The sequence below is a fragment of the Triticum aestivum genome, chromosome 7B (assembly GCF_018294505.1).
Source record: "Triticum aestivum cultivar Chinese Spring chromosome 7B, IWGSC CS RefSeq v2.1, whole genome shotgun sequence".
NCBI lineage: Eukaryota > Viridiplantae > Streptophyta > Magnoliopsida > Poales > Poaceae > Triticum > Triticum aestivum.
Window position 1 is genome coordinate 762,894,764 of NC_057813.1, and position 15,807 is coordinate 762,910,570.

Consider the following 15,807-nt stretch of genomic DNA (forward strand, 5'->3'; position numbering starts at 1 on the left):
GAACGCCACACCCCGGCAGCCACGCCGCCCACACGACCATGATGACCGGGCAGCACCAAGGCACGGGCTTTGTCCAAGAGCACCGCGCAACCACCACCACCAGGGCCGCCGCCCCAGCATCCAAGACCTCGACACCACCTCATCCGTGACCCACCGCTACCCCAACCGAAGATACGAGCGGAAAGGAACCGCCTTTCGCACCCCTGGGCTGCCCCCAACGCCGAAACCCAGAGGCCGGCCAAAATTGGCCTCCATCGACACGTCCTGCTGCCAGGCGCGAGATGAGCACGGTCCTAGTGCCGGGCGCGAGACGAGCATGATCCTGCTGCCGGGCGCGAGACGAGGACGGTCCTGCTGCCGGGCGCGAGACAAGGTCAGTCCTGCTGCCGGGCGCGAGACGAACTCAGTCCTGCTGCCGAGCGCGAGACGAGCGATGGACCGTAGTCGAGGGATGGCCGAACCTTCGACGAAGGTAGCAACCAGACGACAAGAGGGTCGAAGGTCAAAACGGGCCGCCTACAGACAAGCCGACGCCGAAAAGACAGCCGCCGCCGCAGTCAACCCGCCGAGCTGCCATGGAGCCGGCACGGCGAAGCCACCTCCTCGCTGCCGCCCATCGCCGGGACCGCAGCCACGCCGGGCTAGGGGCCCAAACCCGCGTCGCCGACCGGAAAAAAGGCAAAGTCCGGCCGACACGCACCACCACCACCACCACCATGCCGCCGCCGCCGACGAGCGCAACAGCACCTGCGAGCCGCCGACAGGCCCTTGCCGCCGCAGCCCGCGCCCCTGCCGGCGTCAAGACCAGACCAGGGCTGGCCGGACCTGACCGGAGGACCGCAAGGGCGCCACCACCAGGGGGGCCAGGCAGAGAAAGCCCAGAGCCTGCCTCCACGCGCGCCAGGGCCCAGCCCAGCCGCCGCCGGAAGCAGAGCCGCGAGCCCGCGCGCCAGATCTGAACCACCCCGACCGAGAGGAGGAGCCGTGCGCCGCCCCCAACGCCCACAACCCCTTCGCACGGCCGCTAGCAGTCCGCGCCTCCGCCGCCAGCTGCTGCCACCGCGCCGCCGCCCGACTCCGGCGGCCCGCGCCACCAGGAACCGAGCAGGGGAAGGAGAACGCCCCACCGCCGCCAATGCTGGCCGGGCTTTGCCCGTCAGCTCGTCGTGGCGGCGGCGAGGAAAGGAGGAGGGGAAGGAGGCCCTGGGCCGGCGGCTAGGGTTTCCCCCCCGGCGCTCGCGGGAGCGTCGCGGGAGGGGGAAGGGAAGCTGCCACCAAAGCGATATGGGTATTACGGTCTCCCACCTGCCCCTTAGGATTGAATATTCCAACAAAACCCGTACACTTCATTCAATAGAGTACAAACATATAAATACCATTATAGCACTGATGTCCAGCAAAGATCCACTTAGTGCTTCAAATACAGATACAAACAGAAATATAGAAAACTGAAAACTTATGTAGATTCATGTACCAAAGAATTTGCTTGCAGTGGAATATGGCACTTCTTGTTCATGGTGCATCGTCTTGAGTGTTCTTCATCAGGCGAGCCCACCTCACAGCCACTTGCACATAAACCTTGTCATATAGCTCATCAATGAACTGAAAGTAGGCACCCCTCCATGCTCTCTTCATTAGCATGGTGCAAAACACTGTCCAAAGACCCACCACGAAGCCTATCCTTGTGACAAGATAAACAGATGACATATGATTTATATCTTCAAGGCTGCTTTATTTTGCATCATTTGCCAAACAATTCTTGGAAAGAGGAGGACCACAAAGACCAGGGTTGCCGACGTATATATACATCTGATTGTCAAGAGTTTCTGTGGTCCAGATGGTATTGCACCTGATAGATTGTTCTATGACAAGTTCAAGTGGCTCAAAAGTTAGTGCCGACAAACCTGATGGGATTTCACCACAAAATATGTTCTATGATAGGTCCAGGGACTCCAAATGCTTTAAATCACCGACCTGATGTGGGATTGTTCCTGTCAATTGATTGCTTGATACATTCAAATTGGTGAGGGAAATCAGTAAACTTATCTCCTCTAGGATTTGTCATGTTAAACTGTTAGTGGACAAATCAAGATTCACCAATAGCTTATAGATTTGGAAGTTATATTCACGCTTTTGGTCTTTCGTGATTACTGGTATGCTCTCTTCGATGTTATAATCCTATGTCTCCTTTGCTATTATTGTCATCATTGCTTTCAAGTTTGATATTGACCATGTTATGCTTCCTGATATACATTTCCCTGATATGTCCAAATAATGAAGGCTGACAATGGAAGTGAAATTTTCCGGAATATGGCAACTGAACATATTTGACCTCAACCTCAAGATTTGCAGTTGTGGCATTTTCTTGGGTAGCCACTTTGGCAATCCTCTAGAGAACCTATTGTATGAAAGGTCGAGGAATTTTAATTGTGATGCACTTTGAAGAAATTTGGGGAAGTCACCTAAGAAATTGTTGTTGTTCAACACTACACTATACATATTGGAACCGAACTGATATGCAGAGTTTGCCCCCGGGTCCTTGAAGCATTGCATAACATCTCCGGTTAACTTGTTTCCTGACTGGTCAAACCGTTTTAGACTTCTCAATTGGCATAAAGATGATGGGATCATACCTCTCACCTGATTATTTGCAAGCAAAAACTCCTGAACTGGATGCAACTACTATTGATGCTGCTTCTTTTTCCTCCTCTGCAGCCAAGCGGGTGAAATTAGCATGTTGATCTCAAACAGGAACTGCAAAAGGAGAAAGACAGGCAAAGCTAGAGTGCGAACAAACACATTAACAGCTGTGCTGATTTACCTCTAGATTCAATCAAGTGCATGACGGCGTCCTTGTCCACTAACCGTCGCACCTCCTCCTCCAGCCCTGCAATTTCCTCCTCCTCCTCCCCCTTTAGATTTTTAGTGCCCTTTCTGCTACAAATCCAGTTTCTGAATTTGCAAGACATACTGCTACCTGTTTCTCAATTTACCAGACATAATGCCGAATTTGGTTGATCAACTACCCACTCTGCTCTTCTCCAAGCAGAGTAGGCGTAGCCAACACATCCTTACAACTGCTACAAACGGCTCCTGCCCAAAACTCACTGCCATTATGTTCACAACTTTTTCCTTCAGGTTACAGCAAGAAACTGAAACAAAACAAATCACAGTCTTTCTTGTTGTTCTCCATGTAGCTACATTACTAGTTGTTATCTCAATCTCATAAAATCTTTCTTTTTGTATTTTTTTTTTCGAAAAGGGGGGACTCCCCGGCCTCTGCATCAGATCGATGCATACGGCCACTTTTATTAAAAAGTAAATAGGTCTCAACAAGGTCTTAAAGCATTCAAACAAAAGCAACAGCTAGCTCACCTAGAGTGTCAACTGCAAAACAGAAACCCCAAAAGCCACAACCGGCTGGCATAAAGAAAGATAGGTAAACTAAATGCCTATCCTATTACATGATCGCCATCCAAACCGGTTGAAGATATCCCGCACTACCGTCTCCCACCGGAAAGATCCAGTAACCAAACGCTCCCTGGCCTCCGTCGGAGTGAGTAAGGACCACGTACGGATCAGTGTTGTAGCCCGGAATAACAACTGCAAAAAATGAATATTTGTTGTTCTATTAAAAACCAAATCATTTCTGCAATTCCAAATTGCCCATAACAGCGCGCATACTCCTACACGAATGTGTCTGGCTGTTTCGGACTCTATCCCAACAAGCCATGCCCCAAATAATGTGTTGACCCAAGTCGGAGGAGTAATGTTAAAGGCAATTTGCACGGAGCGCCACAACCCTCGTGCCAACGGACAGTCAAAAAATAAATGTTTGATAGTCTCATCCCGATCACAGAAACTACACCTAGTAGAACCTGTCCAGTTGCGCTTAACTAGATTGTCCTTTGTTAGAATTACTTGTTTATGCACAAACCACATAAACACTTTAATCTTCAAAGGTACCTTAACTTTCCAAATCTCTTTGGAACTAGGGATCACAGTAGAGTTAATGATATCGATGTACATCGATTTAACCGTGAACACCCCAGATCTAGTCAGCTTCCAACATAACTGGTCGGGCTGAGGAGTTAGCTGAACCTCCATCAGTCTACGGACCAAGTGAAGCCATGCTTCCCATCGATCCCCTACAAGCACCTTCCTGAACTGAATGTTGAGAGGAATAGACTGCATAACCGTGGCAACAAGAGCCTCACGACGCTGAACAATACGATATAGGGACGGATATTGGGTAGCCAAAGGCGCGTCACCAAGCCACGAATCCTCCCAGAATCGCGTATTATCACCATTACCGACAATACATCTCGTTCTGTTAAAGAAAGCGGCTTTGATCCTCATGAGCCCTTTCCAGAACGGCGAATCCGTAGGTCTCAGAGTAACCTGGGATAAGGTTTTTGACTGCAGATATTTACTACGTAAAATCTGCGCCCAAGTTGCCTCTGTCTCAGAAGACAACTTAAACAGCCACTTACTGAGAAGGCATTTGTTCTTGACTTCAAGATTTTCAATACCAAGGCCCCCTTGGCCCTTTGGTCGACAAATAATATCCCATTTGGCCAGTCTGTACTTCCTCTTAAGCTCATCACTCTGCCAAAAGAATCGAGATCAATAGAAGTCCAGCCTTTTCCTAACCCCGACTGGGACCTCAAAGAAGGATAAGAGAAACATAGGTAAACTCATGAGCACCAAGTTGATAAGAATCAACCTGCCTCCATAAGACATGAGTTTTCCTTTCCAGCAACTCAGTTTCTTCTCAAACCGATCCTCGATGCACTTCCACTCACCATTTGTTAGCTTACCATGGTGAATGGGAATACCAAGATACGTGAAAGGTAAGGCCCCAACTTCACAACCAAACAATTGTGTATACGCTTCTTGTTCGTCTTTGGCTCTACCAAAGCAGAAAAACTCGCTTTTATGGAAATTAATCTTCAGCCCCGACAATTGTTCAAAAAGGCATAACACTAACTTCATGTTCCTCGCTTTTGCCATATCGTGTTCCATGAAAATGATTGTATCATCAGCGTATTGCAGGATGGACAAACCACCATCAACCAGATGAGGCACCAATCCCTCCATCTGACCAGCCTCCTTGGCCCTCCCAACCAGGATCGCTAACATATCAAGCACAATATTGAACAGAATAGGCGACATAGGGTCGCCCTGTCTCAAGCCCTTGTGAGTTTGGAAGTAATGACCTATGTCGTCATTAACTTTAATGCCAACACTTCCTTTTTGCGTGAATGCTTCCACCTGACGTCGCCAAGTTTCATCAAAGCCCTTCATTCGTAAAGCGTGTTGAAGAAACGGCTATTTGACTTTATCATAAGCCTTCTCGAAATCCACTTTGAAAATAACACCATCGAGTTTTTTCGTATGAATTTCATGAAGCGTTTCATGAAGGACCACAACCCCTTCCAGGATGTTCCTGTCCGGCATGAAAGCTGTCTGAGAAGGCTGCACCACGGCGTGCGCAATCTGTGTGAGCCTGATCGTCCCAACCTTGGTAAAATTTTTGAAACTGACATTCAGAAGACAGATAGGCCGAAATTGCTCGATTCTCACGGCCTCTGTTTTCTTAGGCAACAGGGTTATTGTTCCAAAATTAAGTTGGAAAAGCTGCAAATGTCCCGAGAACAAATCATGGAACATCGGCATCAGGTCCCCTTTAATAATATTCCAGCACTTCTTATAAAACTCAGCCGGGAAACCATCCGGCCCCGGTGCCTTGTTACATTTCATCTTGAAAATTGCCTTGAAAACCTCCTTTTCCGAGAAAGGGGCAGTTAAGACATCGTTCTCCACAGCAGTAAGTTGAGGGACATCTTGAACCCTAGACTCATCCAGGGACACACAGTTCTCCTCTGGTGGTCCAAACAATCGTTTGTAGTACTCAGTAATATAGAGCTTTAGGTTATCCTGACCGATAATTGTACCCTCATCTTGTTCTAGCTGGAAGATTCTCTTCTTCCGATGTTTGCCATTGGCTATCATGTGGAAGAATTGAGTGTTCGCGTCCCCCTGGACCACTTTTCGCACCTTGGCACGCAGTGCCCACTTTAATTCTTCTTCACGAAGTAACTCTTTCAACCTCATCTCAGCCTCATGCTTGATATGAAGCTCGGTGGCTAACAAAACCGTAGTTTCTGCTTTTATATCTAAGGTCTGAATAAGGGAAAGGAGCCGTTCCTTCTCCACCTTATACACTCCACTTAGATGCTTAGCCCACCCACGTAGGAAACTTCTGAGATGCCTAATCTTATTCTGCCAGCGCTCAAGCGCATTCCTACCGCCTGCATCCTTAGCCCATTCTCTAGCTACAAGATCCAGGAAGCCTTCTCTTTCAAACAATGCAAGCTCAAAAGAGAACAAATTCTTGTTGCCCGAGTATGTAGCCCCACCAGAGTCGAGCAACAGAGGCGTGCGATCAGAAATCCCGCGAGAGAGAGCCTGAACAGTTACAAGGGGAAACTTCTGTTCCCAAGCGACACTAGCCAGAACCCGATCCAACTTCTCGAAAGTTGGATTTGGCAACGGGTTAGCCCAAGTGAACTTCCTACCTGAAAGCTCAATCTCTCTCAAATCTAAGCTTTCAATAATAGTGTTAAACATGAATGACCCTCTCCCGTCGAAATTATCATTATTCTTTTCATCGCGTCTTCTAATAATATTAAAGTCTCCCCCAACCAGAATTGGAAGTTGCTCAGACCCGCAGACTCTAACAAGATCGGCCAAAAAATCCGGTTTGAATTCTGCATGCGCGGCACCATACACCGCCACCAAAGCCCAGTCGAAACCATCATCTTTGGACCGCACCCTGAACTGAACAGCAAAATCTCCCATGACCACACTGCGAACTTCGAGAGAGTCACATCTAACACCAAGTAAGATTCCACCCGACCTTCCTCTCGGTGGAAGACAATGCCAGTCAAACTCAATACCCCCCGATAAAGTATTGAGAAATTGAGGTGAGAAATTTGCTCTGCCCGTTTCCGACAAGGCAATAAAGTCCAATCTATGCTCAATGGACGCTTCTGCAAGGAACCTCCTTTTAGCCAAGTCCTTAAAACCTCTGCTATTCCAAAAGATTCCTCTCATATCTCATCATGGAATTTTTTGATCGTGCGAATCCTAGCACTCCTACGGACCGCGGACATCGGGTATATCTAGCGCTTCCACTTGCGCTTAGGGCTGGTCCTCGGGCCCACCCAGTCCAAACTCCCCGTACCTGGGGATCTAACTACCTCCATGCCGACATTCTCGTCCTCCTCCTCCGGCTCCTGGAGGGGCGGTGCGAGATCATCACAAAATTTATCGAGCATCCGAACTCCCAAAGCATCAATCTCAGAATCGTTCATGGGTTTGACAGCGGCTAAGTTACGAATCATTTCTAAAGCCCTCTCGGCTTCTAGATCAAGCAAATCATTAACAGAATTAGATACTTCACCCTCATTACTGCCAAGTGAAATTCCTAATTGGTTTGCCTTATCAACAATCTGATCATTCGAAAAATGCAAAATAGTATTGGAAGTATTCACGGACATACCAGTAGTGACCTGAACGTCATGAAGCTTTGCCGCCCTCACGGCACAGCGCTGCTGCATGTCGTCCACCTCCGGATGGCCCTGAAGCCGACAACTCAGGCGTCGGCCCTCAGACGCCTGGTCCGGAATACCACCGAACTAAATAACCTCCTCCCGCGAGAATTTATCCGGGGGGCGACCGCCTGTCACTCCCCGAACATTCACCCGGTCCCCATGACCGGGTGAGGTCGCCGAGTCAGCTGATGGGGAGGCAAGGGCCACCTGCCTCCGCCCCCCATCCACTCCAGACCGCATGCCAGGAGTGCACATCGGTGGCGCGAGCGGGGTGCTCCCCCTGGGCGCTGAAGGTGAAGAGGGCCTCGAGGCCACCTGCCCCAAGCCCTCTCCAGACACCTGTCCTGCTGCCTGCAGTGCCGTCCCAGCACAAGGCGAAGAGGGTGCCGAGGCCACTTGCCCCGGCCCCCCTTCCGAAGGCCCCTCCTCTCTCCCGGTAGCCCCAACCGGAACAAGAGGAGAAGGGACGCCGAGGCCACCTGCCCCAAACCCCCAGACAAGATCGGACCGTCCTCCTGCAGCTCAGCCACCTCACCACAAACCGAGGGAGGCGAGACCACGATCTCCAGCCTCGCAGCCACACCAAAACCCTCCACTCCCGGGTCCTCAAAGTCCAACTCAGGTAAAGAGTGCTCAAAAGCCTCAAGAGACTCCACCCGCTCGCTCCATAATCTCGGAGGCGCAGAAGCGGGCTCAATTGAACCAAATCTCAAAGTGGTCGACGACACAGAAGCATTAGGCGCAGAAGCTTTCTTTTTGTATATAATATAAATTACACAACACTTGTCTTTTCACCTGATACACGACAACCTACTGCCGGGGCCTGCACTGCATTTAATTTCACACATGCAATTCAATGGGGCAGCAGCAGGATGAGGATGTCCAAGCTAAGGCCGGCTAGTCTCGCTTCCACCTTTATACAACAGATGAGACTTGAGCTTGGTTTATTAAGTGTATCAAGGTACACAGTACTAGTATAGAGTTATCTGCTAATAACTTCATTGTCCAATTCATGCAATTGTGTATTGCTAATAGGCACCAGTTAATCAGCTTCCTTCCGAGTGAGTTAACGGTATGACAACATCAGCGACATACAAAAATCACAAGCTTTTCCTTTAAAAATGAAAGAATGGTGACAAAGCAATTTTAGCCTTGGGCTCCATCGCCAGGGCATGCTCTTCACCAGTCTGACGATGTAACCAAGCTGAGGAGCAGGATGAAGATCTATCTACCAGCGAGGCCGGCCAGTCTCCCTTTAAGCCTTGTATCAAGGTTTTCCATTGTCATTAAGTACAGACATACTATTAGTGGTGTAGAGATGCTAATTAACTGCCCAAATCATGCTATCAGTTGAATGAATAGTGGAAGCAATATTTAGCCAATACAGTACATGCAGAGTAGGAACTAAGAAGAGAACTGCGACTTGTCCCCACGTCGAGAAATAAGAATGGTCTCACCTCTCTAGCTAACTATCATGCACTTTCTCCTTTCCTCGATAGTCTGCCTTTTGTGGTTGGCGTGCTTCTTGTTCCTTGTATCCATCTCCTGAAGCAGATGCAACTGCTGCTACTTCTGCTTGTTCCTCCTCTGCAGCCATTGTGTGGACTAACGTCCAAACAGATCAAATGAACATGGAATCAATACGAGGAAAGAAATAAACCAAATATAAATAGCACACTAAGAGTTGTCTCGATTTAACACACTAAGAGTTGTGTTATTTTACCTTCAGATCCAATCAAGTTCTGGGACAGTGCATCCCTCACCCTCACAGCATCCTCCTCTACTACATTCCACGCTTTCTCGATGTAAATCCCCTCGTGGCCGCTCGGCATGCTTGCACCCTCGTCCTCTTCCAAGTCTATCACTATGTTATGCAACATGCAGCACGCGCCGACTGTCCATTGCATCTCAAGTTCATCATCTGGATGCCACCCTTTTCCCTGCAGGCACTTCCACGTGTCTTTTAACCTTGCCAACGTCCTCGGCACGATGGCTGTAGCTGCAGAGAGTCTCCTGTTAAGCTCGACTTTGGACTCTGAGAGTGGAAGACCATTTTCTAACTGGTAAGGGGTGAGGAGCCATGGACGAAGAGGGTATCCTGCATCACTAATGATGTATTCCCCGATCTCCGAGCCATTTGATAACTTCACCATACCCCCATTTAGCAAAGCATATTTCTCAATGCCCTCCAAGAGATCACCATCCAACCAAAATTTTGTGACCCTCATATCTGGATCAACAACGGCTTGCACTAGCACAACGTCATTCTCCTCATGGTCAGGGTTTTGTGATACAAACGTGATGTGATCTGTATGTACAACACCACAACAGGTTGGCAGGCCGTGCATCTTGTCAAACTTGTGCTTGATCTTCTCCATTTTAGTGGAGCCAGGCCAGCTGCAGTGGTGCATTGCTCGATCCCACATAGCCTTAACAAACACCTGAGTTACCATTGACACAGTTGACTCACTCACACCAAGAGCAGGTCCTACGGTAACCGGAGAGTCACCAGAGTTCAGTACCCTCAGAGCGACAGCTACTCTGTCTTGTAAAGACAACACTCTCCCATCGACAAAGGTGGGCTCCCTTGCCATCATATCTTCAAATAAAGGGATCCTCACCAAGCTGCAGACATAACCGAAGGTACTTCTTCTCATTTTGTACAAAGAGTCAAATCCTTGTACATCCACCATTGAAGATGATAAGGTTTCTGCATGACACGAAAAACACAAAACTGGTTACATGATACTCTAGATATGTTAAGCTCGAGAAAACCGAGAAGAACAAGTAAGAAGACAAATACTGAGCAAGATCTACTAGGAAGGTACAGAACATATACGGTCATCATGCAGCATATATGGATGAAAAGCAAGAGATAAAATCAAACGAACTTATAAACTTGCAGAATTAGAGTGCTCAAACAAATTATTAAGACAAAACTTGTATGTTTGATTTTCTGTACCTTCAAATATGGTAGAGCTGCTAATATTTGAATCCAACTTGCAGGTATCTCCTCTCGTGTACAAAACATACCATTTTCTTTGCTTGTATCCATCACGTGCATATGCCTTGACATGCTCCACTCGGCTGAACTTGTCCCATTCAGTGCCAGATTGTCCCGCTGCTACCGCAGAGAGCAACCATAGCCTGCAGCATAACAGCAAATGCCTTGGCTTTCTGTCTCGCATGTATTCTGGGAGTTTTTCCATGGTGTAATCCTTCAGAACCAGCCTCTCGCGAATCCTTTGTTGGCTTTTCCATGGGGAAGAAGAAAAGGACGTTGTAATCGTGGTCGTCGGTGTTAGACTGAAGATTGTTATGCTGAAGACCGCTTCTCCTGGATGCTAAACGCACGTCCCTATGCATGCAGTATGAGTGTATGACTGAGTGCGTGGCCCCTGATAGATAGGATCCCGACTGTACATCGTTACAGTTTTTTTTTTGCAGGCAGTACATTGTTACAGTGTGTGTGCTCATGCACGCCTGTAACTCTCTCTCTCCTCTTCCTTGTACCTCTATATGCTGTACAACACGAGGATAAATACTAGAGCTGATTACTGCCTTGCATCCACGCTAAATTCTTCATGAGTCGGGACGACTTGCCGTGGATGACCGCCTCGCCGCCTCCCCAATGTATGGATGCAAGGGCTCCTGCTACTAACTTCTTTGAAGCGTGTTCTGCTGCGGTGTTGAGCTCCTGGCATATACGTATTTGAGCTTATTTCGTCCTGCTGAAGGTGCGAACGTGATCAAGAACCAGATAACGCAAACAAAATGATGCATCCAAAAAATAGTAGAGAAGCCAAAATTGAATCATTTTATACTTGGGAAAGTGCACAGATGCAACCAAACCGTTCCGGCCTATTAATTACCTTCAACATGACATCCCCCGCAAAAAACAAAAAAAGAGTTGAACATGACATGTACAAAGCCAACAAAGGATTGGCCGATGACTTCTTTTCCGCAGAGAGCAGCATTTCTTTGAGCTAAACTAGCAGCTTCAAGAGTCAGAACAGACTTGACCTCTTGGACTTAGGAAGTGATTTTACACTATAACAATGAAGAACTAAACCCACAAAATACGACCAGGTACAGGCGTCTAAATAGTACAGGGTTTCTTTGCACAAGCACCATGAGCCATTTAGCAACATGGGTAGAGGAACAAGCCGCCCTCACTTTTGTTGCAGATAGTGGGAAACAACATATCTTTCAGCAAAAACCTTACGAATGTCTAGTTAAGAGTCACTTCTCTGTACCATCATTGATGACCTCGACAAAATTGCAGAGACACGTACCTTATCTCAACAAGAGATTGAATTGAAAAATCAATCTAATGAGAAGGTTGCCCGTCTATTGCGCGAAGAGGAGATCAAATACTACCAGAGGTCCAAAGCTAACTTCATCCTAATGGGAGATAGTAATACAAAATACTTCCAATTGGTCGCCAATGGTCGACATAGGAAGAAATGTATTCATAGTCTCCAACAGGATGAGGGGCGGATCGAAGGTCAGGAGGAGCTCAAAAGGTATATCACCAGCTACTACAAATCTCTTTTTGGGGCGCCAGATGAAGGGAATGTCACCCTTGACGAGGCCCGAATAGATGATATTTCACAAGTCACAGTGGAAGAGAACAATATCCTCACGGCACCTTTCTCGGAAGAGGAGGTGAGAGCGGCGGTGTTCCAAATGGAACACAACAAAGCTCCAGGCCCTGATGGTTTTCCCGCAGAATTTTATCAGAATTTCTGGGATATCATTAAGGCTGACCTTCTGGAGTTGTTTAAGTGTCTTCATGCCAATCAACTTGACCTATTTAGGCTAAATTTTGGTGAGATTGTTTTGTTGCCGAAAATTAAGGAGGCCGAACGGATCCAACAGTTCAGACCCATATGCCTCCTTAATGTCAGCTTCAAGATTTTCACCAAAGTAGCTACGAATAGGTTAAACTCAATAGCTGACCATGTTGTCCGGCCATCTCAAACGGCCTTCATGCAAGGAAGGAAGGTGTAGTTATCCTTCATGAGACCGTCCACGAGATGCGCCGAAAAAACATGAGTGGAGTGGTATTCAAAATTGACTTTGAAAAAGCCTATGACAAGGTCAAGTGTTCTTTTCTCCAACAGGCCCTAAGGATGAAAGGTTTCTCCGATAAATGGTGCAAGTGGATCCAAAATTTTATAACTGGAGGTAGTGTGGCCATCAAAGTCAATGATGATGTAGGTCATTACTTTCAGACAAAAAAAGGACTACGACAGGGTGACCCCATGTCCCCAATGTTATTTAACATTGTTGCTGACATGTTGGCTATTCTGATTGAGCGCGCCAAGCAGGATGGACAGATTGCGGGAGTAGTGCCACACCTTGTGGATGGTGGCCTCTCTATTTTGCAATATGCTGATGACACGACTCTTTTTATGGAACATGACCTAGACAAAGCTCGAAATCTGAAGCTATTGCTTTCAGCGTTTGAGCAAATGTCGGGCCTCAAAATTAACTTTCATAAAAGTGAATTGTTCTGCTTTGGAGAAGCCGTTGAGGCGGCAGCCGATTATGATGACCTGTTTGGTTGCGCACTTGGCCAATTCCCGATTAAATATCTGGGAATACCGGTACATTATCGGCGTCTCACCATTGCGGAGCGGAAGCATGTAGAGGAGCGTCTAGAGAAACGGTTGAGCAGTTGGAAAGGAAAACTACTCTCAGTTGGTGGTCGGCTGGTTTTGATCAACTCCGTCCTCACAAATATGGTTCTCTATATGCTTTCTTTCTTCCAACTCCCAAAAGGGGTCCTCCAAATACTGGACTACTTTAGATCCAGATTCTTTTGGCAAGGAGATGGTGAAAAGAAAAAATACAGGCTGGCCAAATGGAGAATTAGGCCCTTCTCAGTAAATGGTTATTTAAACTTCTTACCGAGGATGGTGTTTGGCAAACCATGTTGCGCAACAAGTATCTAGGCCAAAAGGCGGTATCCCAGGCATATTGGAAACCTGGCGACTCGCACTTTTGGGCTGGCCTAATGGCGGCAAAGAAACATCTCTTTTGCTTTGGGTCTTTCGCGATAAAGGACGGGTCGGAGATTCGTTTCTGGGAAGACATCTCGCTAGGCAATGCCAGTCTCAGAGAACAATATCCAGCCTTATATAACATAGCTCGCGGTAAGAATAATACTATTGCGCACGTGCTCGGTTCTTCCCCGCCGAATATTTCGTTCAGGCGGGATTTGATTGGCCCCCGGCTTGTGTCATGGCATAATCTTTTATCCCAGCTGGATTCGATTAACCTGACACAAGGTCGGGATGTGTTTCGCTGGAACCTTACTACATCAGGGTCTTTCACAGTGGACTCTATGTACCGTGCACTCACGCATTCTGAGGTACCAACGAGTAATAATAAGAAAATTTGGAAGTCTAAAATTCCACTAAAAGTGAAAATCTTCATGTGGTATCTCCGTAGGGGAGTTGTGTTAAGCAAAGACAACCTCGCACGGCGCAACTGGCGAGGGAGTAAGAAGTGTTCCTTTTGTACTCATGACGAGACAATCAAACACCTCTTTTTCCAATGCAAGTTTGCACGTTCTACGTGGTCAGTCATCCAAATAGCGTCAAATTTGTATCCGCCCACAAGTGTTGCCAATATTTTTGGTCATTGGTTGGACGGTATTACAAATAGGTTCAAAACGCTAATAAGGGTGGGAGCGTATGCCTTAATTTGGCCGCTTTGGCTATGTAGAAATGATTTGGTTTTTAATGACAAAAATGCTTCTCCTCTACAGGTTATTTTCCGGTGTACGCACTCGCTACGTACGTGGTCTATACTACAACGGCCGGAGTACCAACCGCTGTTCATGGCGGTGTGTACGCGATTGGAGCAGGTGGCTACGGAGGTTTTTTCCCAACATGGGTGGCAGCATAACCTACGGATCGAGCCACCACCTTCTTCGACATAGGCATAGTGTCGGTCTAAAAGACTCTCCTGTTGCCGGTGTGTCGATTTTTATTTCATGAATTTTGTCAGACTTCTGGATTTGGCTGTGTGCATCTTAGTTATGCAGAGGCCGGGTGTTACTCATAATGCTTTGTATCCTCTTGATGCTACATTTTGAGATAATAAAGTCGCCCTTTATCGAAAAAGTTAAGAGTCGCTTATTCCAATAGTGGCATCTTGCAGCCTTCAAGCTCAACCTGGAAAATTATTTAATAGACAATCATCAGAACAAACTTAACCTTACCATGGACTTCTAAAGTAAACTTATAAGGTAACAGTGAAGAGCTGGGCCAACAAAAGACTGTCGTACATGAAACATGCTTATCTTGCATAAATTTTCAGGGTTATGAAGCATGTGGAGCTTTATCTGAATGTTCAGAATCAAAAAGGGTACCCAATTTTCTTCAAAATTTCCGCTACACAAAACCAGGAGCTGTCCATTTAGCTATCCATCCAGTATATGCCCCGTACAGTTTAACTTGGATGAAACCTTATTACTTACTGGTACAGTTCAAAAGTATTATCAGATCACATATACGACCATGCACTACGTATCACGATTTTTCAATTTTACATTTATATAGCACTGCAGCAAACTTAGTTGTTCAAATCACATGCATACTAGTGGAGGCATTGCAAGTGGGTAATGTTTCTACAAATGACACGACCGATATTCAGTTTCCAACCAGAACTACTATATCATTCCAGTGCCGCTGAATCACATTATTTTCCAACTCCCTCTGATCGAAAACACAAATTAAACTACAAGGCCCATGCCCAATTATCCACCATGCAGGAGAAATCAAGTATCAACATTATGCAATCTAGGTGCTAGAATCGCTGGAAAATGAACTAACGAATCAGTGCGAAATCAACATTAAGGAACATATGGTCAGGCCAGGTCAGGCAAAACTAAACAGATTACATACGTGATTACATCCAAGACTTGAGCTGTAATATTATCAGGCGTCGCATCAAACTAATTGAATAAAAAGTGGCGCGTTAAGTTAACTTCAACTGATGGTAATAACCAGGGTGCAGGGTTGGTGGTAGAACTCAACTAAGCCAGAATAAATGTGCTCGAGATGTAAGATATCAGTAGCAACGAGGTGGTTCTAGGTGCACCTAAAAATTCAGAGGCCAGTGGTGTTTAAGCCTAGCTAATCATCAATTTAGAAATGGCCATACCTCTTTAACT

At 46.9% G+C, this 15,807-nt stretch overlaps 1 pseudogene; it reads right to left on the bottom strand.

Annotated features, from left to right (window-relative positions):
* Positions 1–1,512: 1,512 nt before the first annotated feature.
* LOC123158850 (receptor-like protein EIX2) overlaps positions 1,513–15,807 on the bottom strand; it is a 53,304-nt pseudogene continuing 39,009 nt past the window's right edge.